We start from the raw sequence: 24,177 nt of genomic DNA, 5'->3' as shown, positions 1-24,177 counted from the left end.
GCTCGGAATGTAATAGCCACAGAGGCACACTCATTTTCAGATTGCTTCAATTAATTTGTCTTTATCAGGGAAATGTTAGCACTATCTTGTAATGACTAGATCATTGCCGGCTCTCCTTGTCATCTACAACTGTTGTCAAAGAGCGTCAGTGGAACCCGTCATCGCTTTATTTCTGTGGGAGTCGAATATAATAGAGACGATATTATGACAATGGATAGAACGGATGAGGTCTTGTCTGGGGTCCTTTTCATAGGAACTTGAATTGACATGTACATATTAATTAAAGTGAACAAAATTATAAAAGTTGTGAATAATTGTACAACATTTTTGACAGTATTGCAGGAAGAATACACAATGAAGCACCACTGGGGTCTTGACATGTTTGTTGTTGTTTTTTTTAAGTGTATAATGTCCATGCCACTATCGGTTATGAAATCAGTATAAACTCATGAACAATTAAGACACTCCCTCACAATTATGCAATTGGTTGAGACCATATTGTTTTGTCAAACCAGAACTAGAGTTGGATGCCACTTGTTGCACAGAAATGACCTATTTCACCTTCAGTGAAATGGTGTATTTATTACTGACAGTGACATTAATAGCAATTGAACTCATAAAAAAGTAAATTATGAAAGAAAACACAGAATAATAATGTAATATGAGGTACAGATGTTAACAAAAAGTTTGCTCCATCACACCTTAACATTCCAGTTGTTTACATTAATTGGTTACATGATCATTCGCATCAATGTTCCCCAATCCATTCAATTCTATGTAGCAAAGAATCAAGCTAGAGTGATTAAGTCCTGTTAAGAATGATTATAATGATAACTAAGTTAGCATCCATATCAATGCACAATAACATTCTGTTTATTGTAATTGAACAATGCAGTTATGTCATCTGCTGCTTTAAATGCTAATTCAGTTTTAAAGTGGTGGATTCTGATTCTGGTTGTCAGTGACTTTTTCATTCATCAGCTGGAGAAAAAAAAAGTGTTCTAAAAGTGATTCTCTGCATCATTGTTATAGCGTCATCCTACTCTCATAGAATTAGAATGATTATTACAACTTTATAGTTATCATCATTATCATCCTTGGCATGAATTGGCCTTTAACCACCTTGCCATTCCTTACGAAAACTAACCTGGTTTTTATTATAGTAAAAGTGTAGAAAACATGTTTTTTTTTGGTGCATTGATAACCATTTGTATAACTAAAGTTTTACTAAAAATATCATGGTTAAACTATGGGTAGTGTAGCAAAACCATAATGTAACCCTGTTTTTTTGGTTTTATCTGTCGTAAAATCATGGTCAATTTTTGTAAGGAGACGTAAAGTTCAAACAATTTCAACTTTAATCTCATTTACTTGGGCCTTTTCAAAGCATAACCAAATAAATGTCAAATAAATTCCATAAGGTGAGACCTTTTGATTGCCTCTTTGTGTTTTCAGTTAGCCTTCAATTAGCAAGCTAACATCTTAGCATACTAGCTAGTAGAGGCTGATAGACTGTGTCTATGTAGATACATCTAAATACAGCACAAGATGGATAATGACATTCTGAGAAAAAACAATGCATGACAATAGCACACATGACCTCTTTCATGTACTTTCAGAATTTGCTATAGTAGCTTGTTAAAATCACCCTTTTGTGAAGGGTGCAACGAGCACAAAGTTTTCACAACAAGCATGGCGCTTGTGTGAAGCGGAGAGTTGAAGCCCTGACATGAACTGACATGTGAACTAGAGACTTACCAACACATAACCTTTTGTATGGGGAATATGCTAATAAACAGTTTCACAGCAGGATTTTGAGAATTAACTTATGCAATGAATATAATGGATGCACAGTATACTCTTTCCAGTACTGCATTTTATATGTATACATGTCTACTTAAAGACAAAGTGCTCAACAAACATTTGAACTCCTGTCAAAGATAACATTAATAAATATCTGCACTTCTTTTTGAAGACTCTCACCTCTATTTCTATGTATGAAAATAGCTTTGAATTTTATATTGATATATCTATACTGTGGACATAAACTGGTCTCTCTAGGCACCAGTCAGCATTCAGAGAAACGGATGTAACGACATACTCATTCAGATCTGGCATTACTTTTGCACAGTTTCTACGGAACAAGTAGTCCAATGAATTTACAGCAGCCTATGTTTTTCTTTGTCTTGAAGTCATTGCCTAGGATTTAGAGCTCAAATAAAGCATCAAGTGGTCAGCATAAGGCAGGGGTGTCCCCTCCTGCTCCTGGAGGGCCAATGTCCTGTAGAGTTTATCTCCAACCTGCCTCAACACACTTGCATGGATGTTTCTAGTGATCCTGAAGACCTTGATTAGCTGGTTCAGGTGTGTATAATTAGTATTGGAGCTACAGTAAGTGCTACAGGACAGTGGCCCTCTAGGAGCAAGATTGGACACCCCTGGCATAAGGCACTCTGCCCTAATCAAACCATTTCATCAAAACCATCTTGGACTCTAATTGCTTTGTTCGTGTACTCATGTAAAGGGAGAATAGTTTGAGAATCGATAGAAGGTCAAAGCCCATGGGCTCCTTCAGAAATTGGGTACTCACACTGACAGTGATTTGCAGCAACTGGTAGTCATAAATCATCAATGAGAGTTTGCGATTTTGAGAGACAACTTGAGGCTGCAACTACCCATGTCAGTGTAGACAGTGAAGGTCATGTGATCTGTTTCCTGTCACAGTTCTGTATTGAAGTTGAGTAAGATATTAGCAACCACTCAAATTTATATCGCTGTCAGTGGGAATGCACCTTAAAGTGGAGTAGGAATGAATTCTAGATTACACTCTTCTAACTTACACTGTGTATGATATCAGTACTCCAGTATGGGCTCACAATGGTGTGTAAAGACCATATTTACAATATGTCTCACATATATGTAGTCATATAATATATCTATTTCTATATTCATTTTACCGACCCTTATACAGACATCTGCAGGTCAGTCTTTAAGGCAGAGTTCATAGTCGAGTGTCCGCTCATATAGGATCTTTTTAATCATATTCATTCTTCAAATACACAAAAACTGTATATCAGGCAACTCCTTCAGTATTCTTCATTTTTTAATGAAAGTGTATAAAAATTGCTGTAGCCACCAGTGGTGGTTCAGACTCCATAAGTGGTTCTCTATGCATGTACATCTCTGAGTCTTGAGTGCTTTTCCCCAACAGTTCAAACAAGTCTGGGATTCTTTTTGCACGCTACATGCATCACTCATTCTACTGTGGTTCCATTTTTGGAGTGAATGCTTTCAGTTCTTAAGGTGGTGGGTGTCATCTGTTAAAATAACTTAGAATAAAATATAAATAAAAAATGCTTTGTCTAGAAATGCATGGAAAGTTCTTTACTGAGGATTGTGGGAAGGTGGTACCTAGTCAAAGTTAAAACCGATCTCTTTCAAGTAGAGCAAGCCTGTGAAAAGCAATCAAGAAGCGCCCAAGCCCAACCAGTCCCAAAACATGGCGGATCATAGCCAAAGGTTGGTCCAAAAAATGGCCAAAAGTAGTCAAGGCCAAAAGCAAGGTCTAAACTTGGGCCTGAGATTGTGATGAGATGTTATCTGCTGATGGTGGAGGTGGCTGAGCGCAGGGTATTGGGTAGCTTGTCCGAACCAGGGATTTTCCAGGGCCCTGGGGATACTGTAGCCTTCCTGCCTGATGCACTGCTGCTGGTCTTGGAGTTGTAGATGGGACGACTCTCTTGGTTCATTTGTCCTTTCTCTGGTTCCTTTGGTAGGGCTTTGAATGGCACCAGAGCTCCTTGTTGGTTGTTGCTACCATCAAGGCACCCATTTCCCCCATTCATGTTGGTGTCATTTGGAAAAGTTTTGGGCGAGTCTCGCTTTCGAGGCGGTGTGTTGCTCCGCTCCCTCCTGCGCTCCTTGGACTTTGCCCGGCTGCCGTTGTGGGATTTGGGTTCTCCTGCAAGTTCATCAAGGTATTGTTGCTGACTCTTCCCTCCACTAGAGCGACGGTTGGTCCTGCTGCCCTCCCTCTGCTTGGTCCCACCCCCAACTCCACCTGCCAGGGCTGACCTCTTCCCCACAGTGGCCTGCTCCAGAGCCCTACTCTCTGGGCCTCTAGGACCCTGGGAACAGTCTGGACCTGCTGCTTCCAAGGACGATGTATGAGGTGGGTCGGTGGGTGGGTTCACATGAGAAGAAGCTGATGGATTAGATAAGTTGTCGAGGGGTGGTGCTACTTCCGACAGACTTGGGGAGGCTGTAGTGTGAGCATCCCAGGGGGCGGGACTATCTGCTGGGGAAACATGGAACAGTTACATCCAAACATTTAAACCAAAACAGAAAGAAGCACAACTGGAAACACACTAGAGTAAGATTAGTGGAACCAAGACTAACACTGGCAAAGAATTACTATCTAACAAATATGAACCACACACTCCCCAAACCAGTTCAGTGCAAACCCTACCCTGCAAGCTAATTTCATCTGTCAACTCAATCAGGCAGTCACCTCTCAAGAAAAATTCAAACTTCATGGATTCAGTTCAAATGGTAATGGATTCAGTGACATTAATAATGAATTACATGACCACTGAAATATTTAGAATCGGTTGAGTGGTGGGATTTGCACTGAACTTGTTTGGGGAAACCAAAAAAATACAAAAATAAAATAAAATAAAACCACACAAACCATACTAACAAAAAATACAGCAAAGTACCGTGATATTACCATGGCTTTTTCTACAATGTACCATGCAAATAGAATGGGATCTGTATTATGATAATTACACAAAGTATGTTTGGAGTATGTTGGAGTACCATGTAACTACACAGTACCATGGTACTGTTCCAGGGTCCATTACCAACTGTGCATCATGGAAATGCCACAGTAATTTTCTTGTAAGGACACAAAGGACTATATGATATTGTTTGCATACATACCAAAACAACCTCCATTTCTGACAGGAAATGGGATAGTTTTCAGCCAGTAAGCTAGTTTCATGTGTGTCTACTGGATGTGGAATAATCAGGTTCTCCCATGGGCTGCTATCCACCCAACCTCCACACACACATATGCACACACAGACATCACTTCACACCAAGATGCTCATATTGGAGTGACATCTCTGCACTTCCTCTCCTTAGACTTCCAATACACAATAGCATATTTTACCAACACACTTACAACCCAAACTGAAAGAGGGTCACCAACCTTAATATTCTCATTATACATCCCTAATCCTACCTGTCTTCTCGTATATCACAGGATACACTGAGGACTTCTCAGCTTTCTGCCAACCTACAAAGCACATATGCGCCCAGGCGGCCATTTTAATGTGCGCTAACAAGCAAATTGGCTGGGAATTCATTTCAATACAAGAAAACAAACACTTGTAACAGCATCTCTTTATCGTTAAGCTTCAAATACAGGGAAATATGGCAAGTGTAAACAAATATGTATCATTGTGTCTCTGCGCTAGCTGTTTCTTTCTCTACTGGGGTAAATTTCTCTTGTTTATATGGCCCAAGTGTAGCAAAAATCACTGGCCTATAGAGAAAAAAGATTAATCCAAGCTCATAAAGGGTTTTTCACTGTGAAATAGAAGACAGGTATGGAATATAAAACCGTAGAGGCTGACACAACCATCCCATGATGACTATATTTCAGCTAGGTTTCTGTGGCACCACTGAGATCTCAGTGGGATACTAAATGTGTGTGAAGAGATGGCCAAGTGTGAGCTGAATTCAAAGGCAATTGCATATAGGGTTGTTTCAATGGCTGTTAGGAGCTCATAGGAGTTAAGTTTTCATCACAAAGGAGAGTCAGTTACAAGAATGCTAAGAGTGTAAGTGCGTCTAGGGGTAGATCTGCAGTTTCTCTTTCAATGTGTGAATTTGACTAGACATACCCTTAACAAAACGTAATATTCTTCAAGTTTACTTTAAGTACACTTAAGTAAAGTTTAAGTATATTTTAAGTATGGTTTATTTAGTAAGTATACAAATATCAGTGTACTTTTTAGCTTGCACGGCAACTATACTAAAAGTGAGTTTATAGGTATACTGATAGTTAAGTAATTAAATATTTGTTGCATTTTTAGTACACTTTGAAGTATAGTCTCAGTAAACTGCTGGTTTACTAGTTTTATACTGCAAGTATATTTGTAAGTTTTCTTTCTTTTTTTGAAATGAATGAAGGATGATTAACTAATGAAAACAGGAACTACCAAATAAGGAAAAACAGGAACTAACACGTAACAATATGAATATCAGAACATACAAAACATTAAAAGAAAAAATAGGGTATCTGCTTGTAAACAAAAACATTTTATTTTAGCTTCATGCATTCTTTTTAAACACTTGAATGTGGGCAAGTTTCATAAATAAAAAAATAAACAAATAAACAACATTTTGAACTAAAAGCTGAAGACTATGAATTGGATTCAGAATGATAATCAAAACATAGATGGAGTTGATAAACACCCCAAAACTTGACATTCATTATTAACTCTTCATTGGTCGACATTTTATTCCATTACGTTACACAGTTTTGATGCTGTTTTATGTCTGATGATCATGTTAGATTACATGTGGAAGCATCTGTTGTTTCGGTTTCTTCTTCACTTGTGTTCTTTTGGAAATTCTGTATAGAAGATGTGTACTAGCGCCCCCTACCGTATAACAATGAAAACACAGATTCCAGGAGCACAAGTATAGCTCAAATATATTTAGACTTTTTCCTAAGTATAAGTCAATTATATTTAAATGTCATTTCAAGTATATTTCTGAGAAGTACATAAAGCCCATTTATGATAAGTACATAAAGAGTAGACTAAAAGTACTCTTTCCTATTTTTTTTGTTTAAAAGAAGTATACTAATAGCACACTTGAATAAACTTCTTTTTTGTAAGGGTATGCTTTCACTGTATAGCTTGAATAGGAGTATACCTAGTCAATATATTGAATATTCAGAATATATACAATATTATTAGTTGGTGATATAAAAATCGCAATGATTTTAATGCACTTTTTAATCGACAATTACGTTTCCTAAAGACTACAGCGGTAGGCCAGTTTTGCATGCAACTTGAGTGTGAGAGCACTAATGCAGAGATAATTTAATAGGATCTCTGATTTAAACTTCATTAAAGTGGCAATAAACTTGGGAAATCTGATTAATTTATGTTAATAAGTTTGCTTGTTTGCTTCAAAGAATTAGTTCAATGATTAATTTGGGTCATTGCTCAAAAATGTTCATGGAAATCTGTGCATAGCATTATGCATGTTACAATATGGTTTAGTAAAAATACATACAGGTAAAGATGGGTGTTTATTGTATAATTATACTGCAAAACAAAATATAAAGATAAAATATAAAACAAAAAATATATAAAATATATATATGTGGCAATGACCAATTAGTCGAAATGATGGTTCCACTGATTAAAAAATAATAATTTCACAGCAATACATACTTGTAAATACCTACAAAAGATGTATAATATTACCAAAATACTAAAAAGTATATTTTGTCTTTATCAGCCCTTCACGGAACATAAATGTCATATTTTTGTGCAAACTAACACATACTGTGATATGCGTGTCTGTGTTATAATAACCAGTATAGTCCTCCAATCAAGGTCTCTCTTTCTCTCCGAACCCTTTGTGACTGTGGTGAATGAATGAAGATTATTGTGCTTGTGTTATAGGTACTCTGTGTGTATAATGTCTGAATACCAAAGCTAAGACTAATAATATTATATTACGAAAAGACAGGTTACAGTACATGTGAGTTACATTCACTAACACAGATTCAGATACAAAACACACAATGTTATCTACTACTGTATATATACTATAATGTATAAATATATTTTATATAAATATAAATTAAATAAAATAAATAATATAAAAAAACCCAATCCAAACCACAGCACTCCAAGAACGAATGATGACTGGTGTGTTAGAATGCATGCACTCTGTTACAAACCGTGTCTTTAGGATGGCCCATTAGGAAGAAATAGGGAGAGCCATGGTTGTCACTTTTCATGCACATGGAGAGACTGGAAGGTACCATTCCTATAAGAGGCGAAGTAACAACCTAGACCAATCATTAGGGTTAGAACAGTAGCCACAGGCTAAGACAGCATTAAGATCAGTGCTGAGATAGTATTCTGTGAGGAAAATTGAGAACGGAAGTGAGAATTATTTATTGACAGCCATAAAATTGATGAAAGAGAAGAAGACTAGCTATATCTGCATTAATACAAAGAGCATGCTGTCACAGTCATGTTAAAGAAGTGTTGTGTTAGTAGGAACATTTTAGAGTTATTAAATATTAGTGTACAAGAGAACGGTTTTTCTCAATCGCTTGGCTCAACTCTTGAATGAGATTTTTTTCTCTCTCTCAAAACTGTAGGTTCAGATCATTGAACAGTTTGTTGCTTTTACAACATTTGAATTACTTGTTAATTAAAAGTTGTACAAGTTTTGGCACATGTCCAAAAGAGTAAATACAGTAGTCTATAATTTGCAGAATAACTAAATGCCTGACTTGCTGATCAAAACTTATTAGTGAATTTTCAGTGAACTTGTCATGTTCTTCACAACCAAAACATTGCTTTATTGCTTGTAGGAGAAAATGTTAACAGCAGTATGAACCGAAGACTTGTAAGGTAATCAGCAAACCTTGCTAGTTGTTTTTATTGTTGGCATTTTATTCTTTTTTTAATATTAGAAATGTTAGTTAGAATATGTGATGGACATTGGTTATGATCATCTTTGGTTTCTTCTTCGAAGGCATCTTGACTAAAACAGTTCCATTTTTTAAAGAAACACATACAAAAGGCCTGAACCAGAAGTGACACAACCTGTTTTGCAGAATACAGAAGTTTGTTGAGCATAATCTTTATTTTACTTACTCTTGAAATCTGTATGCAAATAGCTCAATATGACACACTAAACTGATATCCTTGTATAATATAAGTAGTCGGTGTCCAAAAAAAAAAAAAAACTTTCCAGGGGCTGACTGAAACATTTTGGCCACTACTGCTCACATGATGTCATTTTGGTGCCATTAGCCAATTTAATGACACAATACCTAGGTTGTGAAGTATGAATTACATTTTTGGTTGAGTATACTACATTTTGCATTGTTTTTTTCACATAAACAAACAGTTGTAATAGTTGTACTTACAGTTTATAGAATTTTAAAGGGAGGGGTCATGAACTGAGAAACCAAAATTCCCTTGATCTTTTGACATATTAGAGATCATTGTACTATAAAGAAACATCCTGTAAGTTTCAGAACTCAGAACTTTGTCATTAGTCTAAAAACAGTTTATATTGAAGCCAATCTGCCAAAACGACAGCTTGTGGAATGTTCTACTCTATGATGTAATAGTGTGGATAAGCACCGCCTTCACCGAAGTAGATCAATGCCTGCTTCGACATCACTGCGTGTTTAGCCCCGCCCACCGATTCACGCATGTAGTGTTTAGAGAGAGTCTAGAGAGGCGAACACGCAGGTCTACGCAGAAACCAAATGATAAAGATGGCTGTTGAAGACAACAAAACGCTGTTCAGTGCCAAGTTGTGGAAAAACGTTTGCGTTGCTTTCCTTCTGATCCCAACGTTAGGAAAGAGTTAATTAACTTTGTTTTTAATGAAGATCCAGATTGCATCAGTAAGAACTTGGTCCTTTGTTCACTTCATTTTACAGCAGATTCGCTTACAAACAAGGCACAATTCGACGCACGATTTTCAAAAAGATTGAATCTAAAAGATGATGCTGTGTTGACTATATTGGATATGACAGTAACGTTGCAACACAAGTGAGAGTAACTGTTTTTATAACATGATCACTACTGCTTTGTCTCTTCTTACAGATCGTTTGATGTGTATTGACTTATTTATGTGTTGTGACCAAAACCACAGCAGCGTTTATCTGAGGAATGCACGCTGTCAAACATACACAACTATTAGCCAATCATAGCGCTTACTTCTGAGTATACAATCCGCCACACCTATTCAAACAAAGCGTTCTGATGAAGGGGTTAAATAGCTTATTACTTCTAAATTATGTTTTTTTATTAAAAAATCTTGATAACATTATAAGAGGACCTCAGAGAGCAGTACAAAATAAAAAACAAAGGCAGTTCATGACCCCTTTAAGACTGTTCCAAAAAATGAGCTAAAGCAATTGAGAAAAACTGTAGCTGGTAGTGAACTTTTTCAAAAATGATCTACTAGAAATTCCCATTGAGAGCAGAATATTAATATCCAATAAAACCTGTCAACTGCACATATTGTCCTCCTGGTGTGAATAAGTTATTTCACAACATATTTCTAAATGTATGCTGTGATCTTCTGCCAATCTGATATTACACATTTCTTTATACATTACCCAATAAAATATCACCTCCTCCAAAGATCCGTCTTGTAATGAGACAAACGGATGGTTACTCCATCTCGAGACCCTGTAAACTAAGTGAGCTAATACTGTAGACATTTGTGAGCAGTAAGGTACGTGTTCAGACAGCCTGTCTAAACCTACCATATTCAGGGACCTGCCCTGTGCCTCTCTTGAGCAGCAGGCGAACTCTACGGCCACCCGATTTGATGAGCTCAATGGCCCTAGCGTGGGTCATATCCCTCGTGCTCTCCCCATTTATTTCAATGATCTGATCACCAACCTGCAAAACAGACAAAATATGATTTGAAAAAGTGTTTTTGATGGAAAATCCATTCTGAGCAAACAGCCTACTCTCCAGAATGTTTATCTAACATTCAGCTACCTAAGACTGCAAAGACAGATGTGCAAATGCACGTACAGAACAGCAGTAATTATTTTCTGACAGCTTTGAATTGCACCCTCTCTGGTTTTAATGATAAAATTAATATGACTAGAATTTATTAAGGATAATTATTCAATAGGATCAATATAGGTCCATAACTCATGTCAGCTGTATCGGTTAAGCGCTAATCAGCATTAGCAGTCATGAATGAGATCGAGTACTAATTAATTTCTGAATTAACATAGTTGGATGAATGAATAATGGGTACAAGGTTCCTATGAGCTTCAATATTGATGCTCTTCATCAACTGTGAGGAAGGTGTACGACTATTGAGGATAATGAGGGACTTGTTAATTGCCCTTCTTTGATACAAAGGAAGCCTGTATGATCAATATTACTACAATAATTTGCCCACCAACCAAATCATTTGTTTTATTTTAATATTTCTAGCAGCAGTTGTGTCTCTAAATTCATCTTCATTAAATCCACCGCCTTTAAAAATACATTTCAAGAAAATTAGTGTCAGTACTTTCAGATTGTTAGATCATTTTCTGTGAGCAATATTCCTGTTAGTATTCATTATCTCATTTGTGTTAGTATAGGTCTCATTTGTGTGAGTGTGTGTGTGTGTGCTAAGATAGTTTTGTGTAATAAAAAGGTTATAGATTTTTTTGCCTGTTTATTTGTTAAATATCTGTCAGTTACCTTGTCGAACAAACTATTTTTTTGTTGTTTTCTATGTTCCCATGCAGATGGATTTTTCTCATCACTTTTCTGTCTTGTTCTGCCAAAATTTCTTTAAAGTGTTATGTTAAAATTAGTTGAAAATAAAGTTATTACTTTCTGCTGTGCTCCTTATAAATTTTATATAACAATGCATTATGTTTTTATTGCAGTAGCCTAATAATAGTTTGCCATAATAATAAAAAAAAACATAACATAAAATACTAATTATGAACATATAATAAGAAAAAAATTATTGAGCATTAATTCCGCATCTTGGAAAATATGGCTGTAAAAAATAGGAAAAGCAGTTTTCACAGCTTTAATAAATAGTATCATACTCTCTCTTAACACACAAACAAATAATATTGACAAAGGTTGTAAAATTATGAAAATATTGGCGTCACTAAAACAGGAAAAGCATATATGCTGATGCTGAGCATATAGGTGCATTGAACATGTCTTGTGTCTGTGGACTAATTGGCCAGCGGCTGGGGAAATAGAACGAGTCAATTATAGTAACAAATGGAGAATTCCTCTCAAATGGTCTGGATAATATGGATGTCTGGGCAGGTCGCTGCCAGTGATGGGCGGCAAGTTTTTTATGACTCATTAAGATCTTGTTTGAATGAGGGGCAGAGAGCAGTATGACCCTCAACTCTCTCATTACTGACAAGGAGTGTCCCGCTTTTTGTTCCTACACTATGTATGCCAGTTCCTCTGACCTCTGGGGTGGAGAGTGTTAGTAAAAGCATCACAGCTAGCAGTGTCAGCAGCTCTCTTGTGTTTTTGGTGTATCTAGAGGGCATGTGTGGAAATCTACAGCAGCAGCAGTGTCTCCTGCGGGCTGTATGACTTCATGCTTAATATACTTTTTAAATACCATGGGTCTGTTCCACCACAAACTAATTATAGATTCAAAAGGCATTTTGTGCTGTGGTTATATTCACGCCACAAAAGAAGACAGAATGATGTTTACTGTCAGAACTGAGGCTCTTGAATGGAAGGGAACAGTCACTGTGTGATCTGCAGGTAATGGACTAAATATGAAAGGCTGTAATGAAGGTAGAATATCCTAAGGGGACTGTTTTATTCACATTAGCCATCACAGCTTTATTACTGATATGAGCTGAACAAGCAACAGAAAAGCAGCAGAACATACAGAAAAACATATGATGGAAGGATGTATGGATAGATAGACAGACAAACAGAGATAGACATACGATGGATGGATGAAAGATGGATGGACAGACCAATAGACTATGTCTCAATAAAGAAAGAGACATACAGATGATGAATGGATGGATGGACAGAAGGACAAGCAGACTGACAGATGATGAATGGATGGATGGACAGACGGAAGGACAGGCAGAAAGACAGACAGAAAGACAGAGAGATGATGGATGAACGGATGGAAAGAAAGATGATAGATAGATATATAGATAGAGCTCACCCTCATTCTTCCATTGCGTATTGCTGGTCCGTCTTCAGCCAATCGCAGAACGAACAGATCCATCTTATATTCGCGTCCTCCACGGATACTAAAGCCAAAACCTTTCATACCCTTTTCCAGCTCAACCGTGAAGAAATCAAAATCCTACAAGCACACGTAAACATATTATGGACATTTTGTGGACATGCATAATACATACTTTATGGAAATGAACTGTCAGTGCCACATTTCAGTGATGAATTATGATATCAGTGTGCATTTCTACTCCAGTGTTCAAGTGAATACAGAGTGGCAGCAGAGCTACCTGTGGCATCCTGTAGTCCGGTAAGGGGAAGGTGAGAGGGTCAGTGGACAGCTGCCTGTAGTCCAGCAGTGGGGGGTGTCTGTAATCGAGCGTTGGCGGCTGTCGGTAATCTGCTACAGGAGGGTGTCGGTAATCCACTGGGGGTTGCCGGTAATCAGTGAACGGCTGTCGAATATCGGGTTTTACATCCTGTCTTGCTTTTACCTCTGACCTGTAGCTGAACAACCAAACAGAGCAGAACCAATGGCATTTGGTGATGTTGAATCTTATGCAAACATTTGGAACATGCGCAATAGCAAGTGAGACTTGGACTACTTCTATGGCACTTTCCTGTCAAACTTGTCTGCAAAAATGTGGCAATTCAAAATAGTAGCTTTTATCAGCGATACATATATATATATATATATATATATATATATATACACACACATATACAAGAATGAGGAGATCCTCTCATAATATTTACTCTGTTTACGTCTGTTTTCCAGTGGATGCCGTAAAAACTGACGGAGCTACCGCTCTAATGAATTTTAAAGTTTAATGCAGGATAATGTTCTGTTGAAAATGGCAAAGCCTGAGGAGCTCTAGGGTGTACATTGAAACTTGAGTGAGCATGGAGAGGAAGTGAAATCATTGGTCCCTGCAGGGTATATAAATGATTAAAAACTGTTTTAAAGAGCCATGCAGGTAAATTATTCAGTTCTGTAAGAGATAAGTGATTTTACGCAACAACCTAATAGTGACAGAGAGTCTGTGAATCAGAGAGGTTCAGATTCACTCTATAAATAGTGAACTTTTGTAGAGATTTAACCTGATTACAAAACAAGTTTGACTTGAATTCTTCCATTCAAATTATTTGGGATGTACAATATTTCAGCTCCATATTAAGATTAACAGTAATCTTCAGCAAAATATATCTAATTCATATCCTTCATTCTGTACATAATACTATTTGTGATGTCTAAATCCATTAGTATTTTAAATGAAATATTTTAGAAATCAATTTTTTAATTTATTAATATTAGTCATAACATACAAGGGTGCATTGGCAAAATTTTGCAGGCAAAAAATGCCCATAATTAATTACGAATTAATTGCGAGTTACACTTTCAAACTGCAGATTTTTGCAGCAATTTTTTTATTGGTTTCACCCTCACACAAAATTCACGATCATATGGATTTCTATTGAAATGACTTGGTTTCGCCCCGTGAAATTTTTCAGAGCAATGGTAAAACTAGTACAACAACTTAAAATATATTTAAGTAATAATGTAATTTAGTTGGTGCCTTGCCTGCTGTCATGGCTGTAGATCTGTACTGGCACCGCGGAGGGCTGGGTGGGCGGGTTCTGTTGGGTCACTGAGCTGGGATGATTGGCTGGGCTGCTTTGAGTGACAGGGCTCGGTTGTGCTTCTGAAGTAGGCTGCATTATGGAGCTGGATTGAGGTGCAGAGTTGGGTTGAGGGGTGGAGTTAGGTGGAGCTGCAGCACCGGTCTGGTTCACAGTGCTGGGTTGGCAAACTGGACTGGGCTGGGCCATCGGGCTCTGTTTTTCTGAGCTGCCTGCAGAAGGCGTGCTGTTCGTCTCTGAAAAATTGAGAAAAGACAAAAAGTTAAGCTATTTTCCGAGCTTTTCTTTGTAACACAGGTATTTTTACTACTAAAGGGTTGCATGAGTACAGTTTGCTTGTACTGTCTGTTATTTTAGCATTAAATGCACTGAAATAATTATGCAAATAAAATAACATCGCAAACATGCCCAAAATCTGTGAATGCAATTTGCATGGCACAAGTTTCCATTTTGAAGGCTGGTTCTGAGCGCTAGTTCATGAAGTATACAGCAGACTACCATAATCTGGCATACTTTGTTAAACTACACAGCATTAAAATTTTTAATAAGGCAGAATCTATAATAAACACAATTTACACAGAAAGGAAACATGTTTGCATGAAAAAGAATGCAAATGAATAGTTAAAGTGATAGTTCACCCCAAAATGAAAATTCTGTGATTAATTACTCACCCTCATGTCGTTCAAAACCTGTAAGACCTTCGTTCATCATCGGAACACAAATTAAGATGTTTTTGATTAAATCAGAGAGCTCTCTGACCCTCCCATAGACAGCAATGCAACTGTAATGTTCCCAGGTCCAGAAACATAGTAAGGACATCAGTAAAACAGTCCATGTGACATCAGAGGCTCAACTTCAATTTTGCGAAGCTACGAGAATACTTTTTGTGCACAAAGAAAACAAAAATAACGACTTTATATAACATTTCTTCTCCCCCGAGTTACTGTCTTCCGCCATTTTGGAGAGTATCACAATGCATACGCACGCTTTCCCAAAAGTGTAAAAAATGCTGATTATGTTCATTTGCGTGCTTTCCCCCCCCAACGTAAAAAATGCTGATTAAGCTGATTACGTTCTTGGGTACTCTCCAAAATGGTGGAAAACATAACTCGGGGAGAAGAATTTAATAAATTGTTATTTTTGTTTTCTTTGCGCACAAAAAGTATTCTCGTAGCTTCGCAAAGTTGAAGTTGAGCCACTGATGTCACATGGACTGTTTTACCGATACCCTTACTACGTTTCTGGACCTGGGGACATTACAGCTGCATTTCTGTCTATGGGAGGGTCAAAGAGCTCTCTAATTTAATCAAAACATCTTAATTTGTGTTCTGATGATGAACGAAGATCGACATAAGGGTGAGTAATTAATGGCAGAATTTTTCAGGCACAATCTCATGAACCCCCTCTAGTTTTATCACAAACTACCATTCAGAAAAACCAGTAATAGCATTTAAAAAATATATATTTAAATTATGTTCGAAAACAACTGTACAAGCATAGCTTGTTTGATATAACTGAGATTATTTACAAAAAAAGCACTTAAAGCTACAGTGCTCCTTAAAGGACACTGCCCTAACCTCTTCCATTGTCCAGAAAGACAGGTAGTCCCGCCCAAACTCACACTATTGGTTGAGCTATTTGACATGTCAGAGCAATGTTCAGGAAGTCAACCTATAAATGGCTTACTTATAGTTGTCTCTGCACAGTAAACTGAGACAAAAGAAAGTATTTTAACATCAAAATGGCTATTACACATAGCCACTTCAGTAGCAGAATTAGTGTATAATCAATATTTGCATAAGAATCCCTTTCAAACACTTCCACAGGCACCAAACTCACCCTCCTGAGGGATGATCCTGAGTGTGACGCTGAGTCCCGCGTCCTTGATCAGTTTGACGATGTCGGCATGCGGCATGTTGACGATAGACTGATTGTTGACGGCCAATATGCGATCTCCAACCTTGAGCTTCCCACAATGGTCTGCTGGACTTCCCTCAATGATCCGGCCGATTTTATGAGGCACGGCTGACAACACACACGCACAAATAGTTTTTACGTAATACATCGAGAGAGGTCTCTATCTGCACTCTGTCCTTTCCTGTTAGTGGATCTGTTTTTATATACGACCGTGGGCGCTGCATTAGAACATTGTAACTAGCCTCTTCAGCCCTCAAATAGAAGTGCATCCATTATTAATACACCAGTTTATGAGGACATGCTGCGCTTTTAAAATCACTATGACCCTTTGGAGCAGCCAACCTGAGTGAGTGAGCTATTACAGTAAAGGAACATCCCAGATTGAAAATAAGTTGAAGCATGTGAAGTGTACAAAAATAATTATTCCTTACCAGCAGCAGCCGCGCTTTCAGGCCTGTTCAGAGAACTGATAATAACGAATCCGAACCCTTCGCTCTCCTTGCGCTGGATGGTGACATCACTAGGCTGCAGATTCTGATTGGCTACAGTGTCTGGTGGGGAGGAGCCTGTGGTAGATGGGGCGGAGTAGTTACAGAACATTCTGGAGTTGAAGTCACTCCTGGGAGAACTGTGCTGGGTCGATCCTGGACTGCGGCCGTTCTCTGGACAGGGTTCACCTGAAGATAACAGAGCGAGAAAGAAAATGACTCATGGTTATATATACTTGATTCTAATTGGTTAATCATTTCATTCATTGCGCAGTCAAATATTTCTGTATTACGACCACTAAACTCGATATTTCAGGAGTTCATGAGTCTCCAGTCATAAAAAGATTGAGAAAGATCGAGAAAGAGGTTTTGACTTTTGAAAGTTAAAATGCTTTTACATAGTATATAAACATTCACAAGTTTGGGTAATATTTTATTTGATTGATTCATTGAAAGAAATGTATGCTTTCATACTGCAAAGACGTTAAATTGTTCAAAAAGGACAGTAAAGACATTTACAAAAATTTATATTTCAAATAAATGTTGTTCTTTTGAACTTTCTATTAAGAAGAATCCTGAAATAAAATATAGAAGCAGCACAGCTGGGCTGCGTTCAGCCCCCCAAAAAACTGAAAAACGTTTATTAAACAGAAACGGTGACGCGTTGAACACCCTGTTCTGATGAACCAAGTGTCTGAGAAGGCCATTCTTTGTGTTCTTTTTGAAGAATTTTCGGAGCCTGATGAAATCGGTATAAATACGTTTAATACTGCAAAATACGCTCGATGTTACAGTCACTGCCCTTGCCGTCTAGAATAAAAGAGAACATCCCAATCGAGTGAAGGGATTTGTGGAAACTGTGGTTCCCAATTATTGTGATCCAACATTTGCCTCGCATTTCAGGATGAAGGATAATCCACTTCTTACCTCTGAGACTGTGTTATGATCTATATGACCTTATTATTTTTATTGTGAGTATTAGACTTATTAATGCTGATCACTGTTGTTGTGATATTGTAATATTTACCATTATATAATCAGAGGAGCATAGAAAAATTTATGAAAGTGTCACTCCACAAAGCAATAGCAAATATATAAATATGTATAGTATTTTTATGTAACATTAATCAGTGTCTAGCACACCTTCCTAAGGAAAGAATATGGACCAGAAGACATTGCAATTACTACATGATATTTAGACAGACCAAAAGAAGTTCCAGATCTATACTTGTGTTCTTATTATTTCATTATTTCTTATTATACCGAGCTGCAGCGGATACATTTGTGAACGACTTCACTTGGACCCATTGTGCGAGCTGTCTCTTTAATACCGTGTGGTTTTTATACATGTTGCTGCTGATTGGGCTGACATTTTTGACACACCCACCAAACAAGAGAAAACGTATCTCAAACCCCGTTCCAGGAAACATGTCGTTCAACCCGGCAACCGTAGCAAAACGTTGGGCACCGGTGTGAGCTTGAACGTGCCCCTGTTTTCAACATATTTCTTAAAGGTCCGCCATTTTGAAACGGTCAACTTGATGTCATTCACCATAATAATCAATGAAGATTCAAAGATATACAAGCGTATAACCTGCTGTTGTAGATGCACACAGTCAACATGCTCAAAAGGTTTGCAGACCGTTCCAAAAATGGCGGATGGCTTACGTATCGTGGCCCATAGAAACAGTCGCTAATGAGGCATCTATGTATATATATCTCTGTGGTCTACTATGCCAGAGCACATTGACATGTCATGCCCCGGCTGTTGTGAACGCGCTCAGGACAGTTGGACATTGCGGTGGATCAGAGGTTAAAATGATATAAATACTGTTCAGTTTCTTGCACAGACCGATTGCTTCGTGTCTTAAGACCTCAATGTATCATCATCACGAGCCGCAGGGTTTAATTTGGTTTTGTCTGTGTATTTTTTTTTTTTTTACTCTCAAAGCCGTGGGTCCCATTGACTGCCATTATATGACTGACAGTTTGTGTTCTACTGAAGAAACAAAGTCACCTACATCTTGGATGCCCTGGGGGTAAACAGATAAACATCAAATTTTCATTTATGGGTGAACTATCCCTTTAAGCACCAAATCAGCATATTATAATTAGTTCTGAAAAATCTATTAGGCTATTTTGAATTGTAATCATATTTCAAAATATTACTAGAATAATTATGACAAGTATTATAATTATGATTAAGATTCACTCATATTCATCACTTTTTTCAGGATTTTCTATCACCTTTTCAGGTATCAACTACGATTAATACAAGTGTAAGTAAGAAAGAAAGAGTCTATAGTACAGGGTTGGCTAAAGCTGATCTGAAGTCCTTCTGTGATCAAACATTAAGCCAAAAAAGCCAGCAGCCAGACGTTTCCTGAACCGCTCCACTGAGATGCAAAGGGGGAGAAACGATTGTCCAGGGAAGATAAGAATGAGAGGATGAGTCAGACAGCAGGAAGGATGAGCGAGGTAGAGCTTGAGAGGACACAAAATCTGAGCCTCAGCTACACCAAGAATTATTAGACAGAGTGGACGAGAGAGAGGGAGAGAGAGAGAGAGACAGAGGACACATGATAAGCAGCAGCGGTACAGTATAACAGAACCTGCTTCTTTACTTCCTTCACATGACAAGAATAGATACTTTGCAACAATCTATAATTGCTGTAACTGTCATGAAATAACAAGCTTTAGCCTTTAAAGGTTGTTTCTTCAACTTCAGGAAGATTTATGTCCCAAGGGTTTATTACTATTAAAGCAAATGTCAGTTTTTTTCTCTCTGTTTATATATGAACGTCATATTAAACCACACTGGAAACTTTGTATCATACTACCATAATTTATATTTGTTATTTTTCTAAAGTGTTTAATGTTTCATATTTTATTGCTTTTCTCTTGTCCTAGACCCAGACTTAAACTATGAAAATCCATTTTGAAAATATTATTACATGTTTAGAGCTTTGACAAGCTAAAAAGCTATTTCTATTTACAGAACTATTTCATTATTGACACTGATGACACTGAAACTACAAATGTTCTTCAATTGGTGTCATTTCAACCACAACAAACAACTGTGACCCTAATAAAGTTTTTTAAGATTTAACAAATCTAATGTGTTTTGCTATCTTGCTTGCATGGTGGAAAAGCTTTTAATATTATGATTGCATGTCATTTCCAATCAAGCTGTAATATTTCTAATATTACGCGGGAACTTTGTTGTTTAACTGTTTTTTTAGGATAAATATAATATAGCAATAAAATTAGCCTTAGTAAGACAAAGAAGGTGGCCATTTTCCACCCCAAAATGTTAAAACTGTCATTTCCACCACACATTGCTATTAAACACAATAGATATGACACTATATTAAAAAATGTACACTCACTGTTGGACAACAGCTATGTTTCAATCCAAAGATTCAAATTTAACTTATGCGCAAAACTGGAATATCGTGAATAAAGCACCAGAGTCAAAGAGAACAAAATCGTCACTTCCTGATAAACTGGCACTAAGTATCACCAAGAAAAGTAAGAGAAGCCACTTAATATAATAATTTTCACAAATGATAAATTACTTGTGCCTCAGTGCGAGCAGACGAAACACAATAAATGCTGTCATTGCTTTCGGAGGTGGATGCTGCTGTTTGGGAACGCAGTCGTGTAAGACAATTATACAGAAATACTTTGATGACAGACTTTTGCTTAGGCATTTCAGAACGACCAAAACAAATTTCAGATGCTGTGCAAAGAGATCGGTCCACTGGCTATTCAAGTCATCCCATCCCATCGCACAAAGTCACATGACTTTTTTTGATGCGCATGATGGAATTTATTTGGTAAATGTTTCTATCTTAGTTTATGCGCATTTTTTCTTATCGAATAAAAATGTGATCCTACTCAATAGTGTGCATAAGATTTTTATGTGCATTTTTAGAATTTATGCGCATCTTGGCATTTCCAACCAGCTTTTTTTATAATGCAATATTCCAAAATGCGCATAAAAATAGGTGGATGGAAACACAAATTTCTCACCTGTTGGCTGAATTCTCCGTCGTACAGTGAGTTTCACCTGGCCTGTCCGGGCCGCCCCATGCATGAGGTCAATGACGTAACGGTGGGGTTTTCCAGCCACAGGGATCCCATCAACTGATATCAGCTCATCTCCTGGCCGGAGACGCCCGTCTTTATCTGCTGGGCTCTTCTCGATGATTGCACCAATCAGGATCTATACATGCACAGCACTGTTACTACAGACTCTCTTTAAGCTGTGTACAGAAGCTAAAGTGGATGAACAGATGCGGTATCATGTTAGCAAATGGCAGTGAGCTCTGGTTTAGGAAGCGTGTGGTTAGTTCTAGAGTACGAGCCTTCTCCTGAGCCTCCGGACTCACAGGCTGTCCTGGTTCCTCTCCGCCCAGGATCCTAAAGCCGAAACCGGACTTCTGTCTGCGCAAGTGCACCTCCACCTCCTGGAACTCTGACGCTGTCAATGAAAGCACACATTTATCTCTCAACTTAGTAATTTCTCTAGACTATTCTCATCCTTCAAGTGTAATTTAGTGTTCTGGATGACATTTAAGACCCCCATTTCTGTTCACTGAGTACTTAATTTGTAAAATCATTCATTTTATGTTTTTGAACCTGCATTGAGAGGTTCATTCTCAAGGCAGTGAGAATGACAAGTGGCAAAAGCTCCAGTATTTCTCTCTATCTCTAGTATTTCACAGAGGTCAGAATAGCTAGACTTTAAAAAAAGGATATCAGACTCTCAGACTTTATTTGAAAAAAATGCATACTTAGATTTTAGAGATTTTATTGGATTTTATTTTATATTGATTTGGGTATGCAAGGCATAAGGCATACACTGTACTTTCTATTTAGACTTTATTTAATTACCATTTCAGAGTAAATGCATAAATACTAAATACTGTTTTTCAGCCTTTTTACAATATATATCAAATATTATTTGAACAAGTATTGAACAGTTCATTTTTTGTTTTTGTTTTTGGTAGAGCTAGTTTTGATGAAAATGTCCTTAAAATTCAGTGTCAATGTAATATTTGTTTTTCTTTCATTAAAATGCACATGATTTTAGGTTACAAAAATACATTTATTTGATGACACTAAATGCAGAAAAAGCAGGCAAAACTTTATAACAAATATTCAAAAAATGTAGAGGTCATAAAAACTGGATATAAAAAATGAATTTCAAACTTTCAGACTTTATTTTATGCAGGACTCCTTCTGTCAGATTGTTTCTGTTTTGGGTGTAGATATATTTACTCACCGGAAGGGTCAGCTGGGAGAGCTGCTCGAGGAAGCCCTGGCTCTAAGAAAGGGAGAGATACAAGGACAACCCATAAATCACTGCTTATATAAACACACACACCTAGAAATATACGAACTACAATATATACATCACCTGTCTCACTAATATAATGCCCAACAGCTACAAAGCAATGAAGATGTGTGTATATACAGTGCACACAAAAATGCACTAAAAGCACACTTCATTATGACACTTCGTCATTTGATAACACAATTATGTTTAACTAAACAATCACAATTCTGATAGACTTTTAGTCAACTGGTGTTTTTTCAGTGGATGCATAAAGTCAGTTCTTGATTTTGGGCTTTTAATTATACAATATCTTAGAACTCAAGTTCATTTCCTGGCTCAGAGCAGAGAGGCACTGAGATCAGCATGAGCAGCACATTTCTGCCTGAAAACCTACACACGGCCATGTATTATGCTGTATGTATATTGCATTTAAACTAGGTGCAAGCTTGAGCCTGATTCTGATTCAGAAAGGGAGTCTGATCTTCAACTGCATCATTCTTGCAACCTCATCTGTCTCTGCAAGAGCAGGTCGATATTTGCATCCACTATGCTGGTGATATTTAACCAATATATTGTACAGTATTGTGTATATTGTGATGATTTACATGCTTTTCATTCGACTGCAGCAGTAGGCTGGTTTTGTGCCCTCTGCTTGTGGAATGTCACAAGTACGACAGCGTTAAGATGTTAAGGCTCTCTAAATTAAACCTCAATTGCATTAGAGTTTGATTCATTTGATTCAAATGAGCTCTTTTGAAATTAATCCGTTCAAAATTAAATCATTTGTGTTCACGGAAGTCTCTGTGAGACATTTTGCATGCTCTAAAATGTTTCAATACAACATATGTAGTTTAATGTTGCTGTTTGTTAAATGACTGTATATAAAATGATTAAATAATTATTTTTTGTGTTCAATAAGAACAGCATGGAAAACACACTTCAAATAGATAACTCTTAATGACTGATAGTTCCTATGACTGAAAATGTAGCGTATAAAACCATTTCAGAGCAAAGAAATAAATATTTATAGATTATTTTTAGCCTTTTTACAATATATATCAAATATCGTTCAAACAAGTGTTAATTTGCTTTGTTGCAGTGATGAAATGTCCTAATAAAACTTAATCATGTCATATATTTTCATAATTAGCAATGATTTTAGGCAAATAAATAACACATTTACATGACGATACTAAATGGAAAAAAACTTATTAATTCAAACATATATCAAAAATAACAAAGTATGCATTAACAAACAAAACGTGTGTCCTTAACCTAAGCTCCTGAAATACTTGAATATAAGTATTAATGAGATTTTAAAAGTTTCTAATCACTAACTTGACAGAATGAAATTTTTTACAGCATCTTTGCAACATCAAGTGCATATTCAAACAGCTATAAAACATTAACAGTGTTCTGACTGAACATACTCAAACATTCCTGACACTTTCAGATTAGAAAGCGGTGCAACTTCACAAAATGAGGCTGTTTAAAACATCTTACTCAAAAAAATATACAAAATGTAAATCAGCCATCAGGAAGCGAGCATACTTACCTTAAAGAGAAACTAAACTGTTTGCACACCATCTCTAAATCACCAGGGTATCTACAATAGAGTGTCTGTGCAATATAATAATCATAATCATAATAATAATAAAGCAAAAACATCTTATAATTCAATGGAGGATTACTGCACATGAGACAAGATAATCATCAAACAACATCAACACTAACCAACATCTCCATTGCCAACCTGTCATTGCCAGCTGTGAATAAACTATATACCAAATAAAAGAGGAGG

General features: G+C 37.0%; 1 pseudogene across 1 annotated transcript in view; it reads right to left on the bottom strand.

Moving 5' to 3' along the window:
* Positions 1 to 545: 545 nt before the first annotated feature.
* LOC306861471 (membrane-associated guanylate kinase, WW and PDZ domain-containing protein 2-like) overlaps positions 546 to 24,177 on the bottom strand; it is a 255,785-nt pseudogene continuing 232,153 nt past the window's right edge. The window contains exons 13-22 of the transcript in view: positions 22,323 to 22,364; positions 21,427 to 21,518; positions 21,068 to 21,260; positions 16,976 to 17,221; positions 16,467 to 16,652; positions 14,569 to 14,863; positions 13,277 to 13,493; positions 12,973 to 13,116; positions 10,556 to 10,694; positions 546 to 4,297 (exon numbers count right to left, since the gene is read on the bottom strand). The product of the transcript in view is annotated as a membrane-associated guanylate kinase, WW and PDZ domain-containing protein 2-like (transcript). The remainder of the gene's footprint in view (positions 4,298 to 10,555; positions 10,695 to 12,972; positions 13,117 to 13,276; positions 13,494 to 14,568; positions 14,864 to 16,466; positions 16,653 to 16,975; positions 17,222 to 21,067; positions 21,261 to 21,426; positions 21,519 to 22,322; positions 22,365 to 24,177) is intronic.

Source organism: Barbus barbus (genome assembly GCF_936440315.1).
Source record: "Barbus barbus genome assembly, chromosome: 42".
Classification (NCBI taxonomy): domain Eukaryota; kingdom Metazoa; phylum Chordata; class Actinopteri; order Cypriniformes; family Cyprinidae; genus Barbus; species Barbus barbus.
The sequence above is the reverse complement of the archived record's forward strand: the minus strand, read 5'-3'. Positions and strand labels throughout refer to the sequence as shown.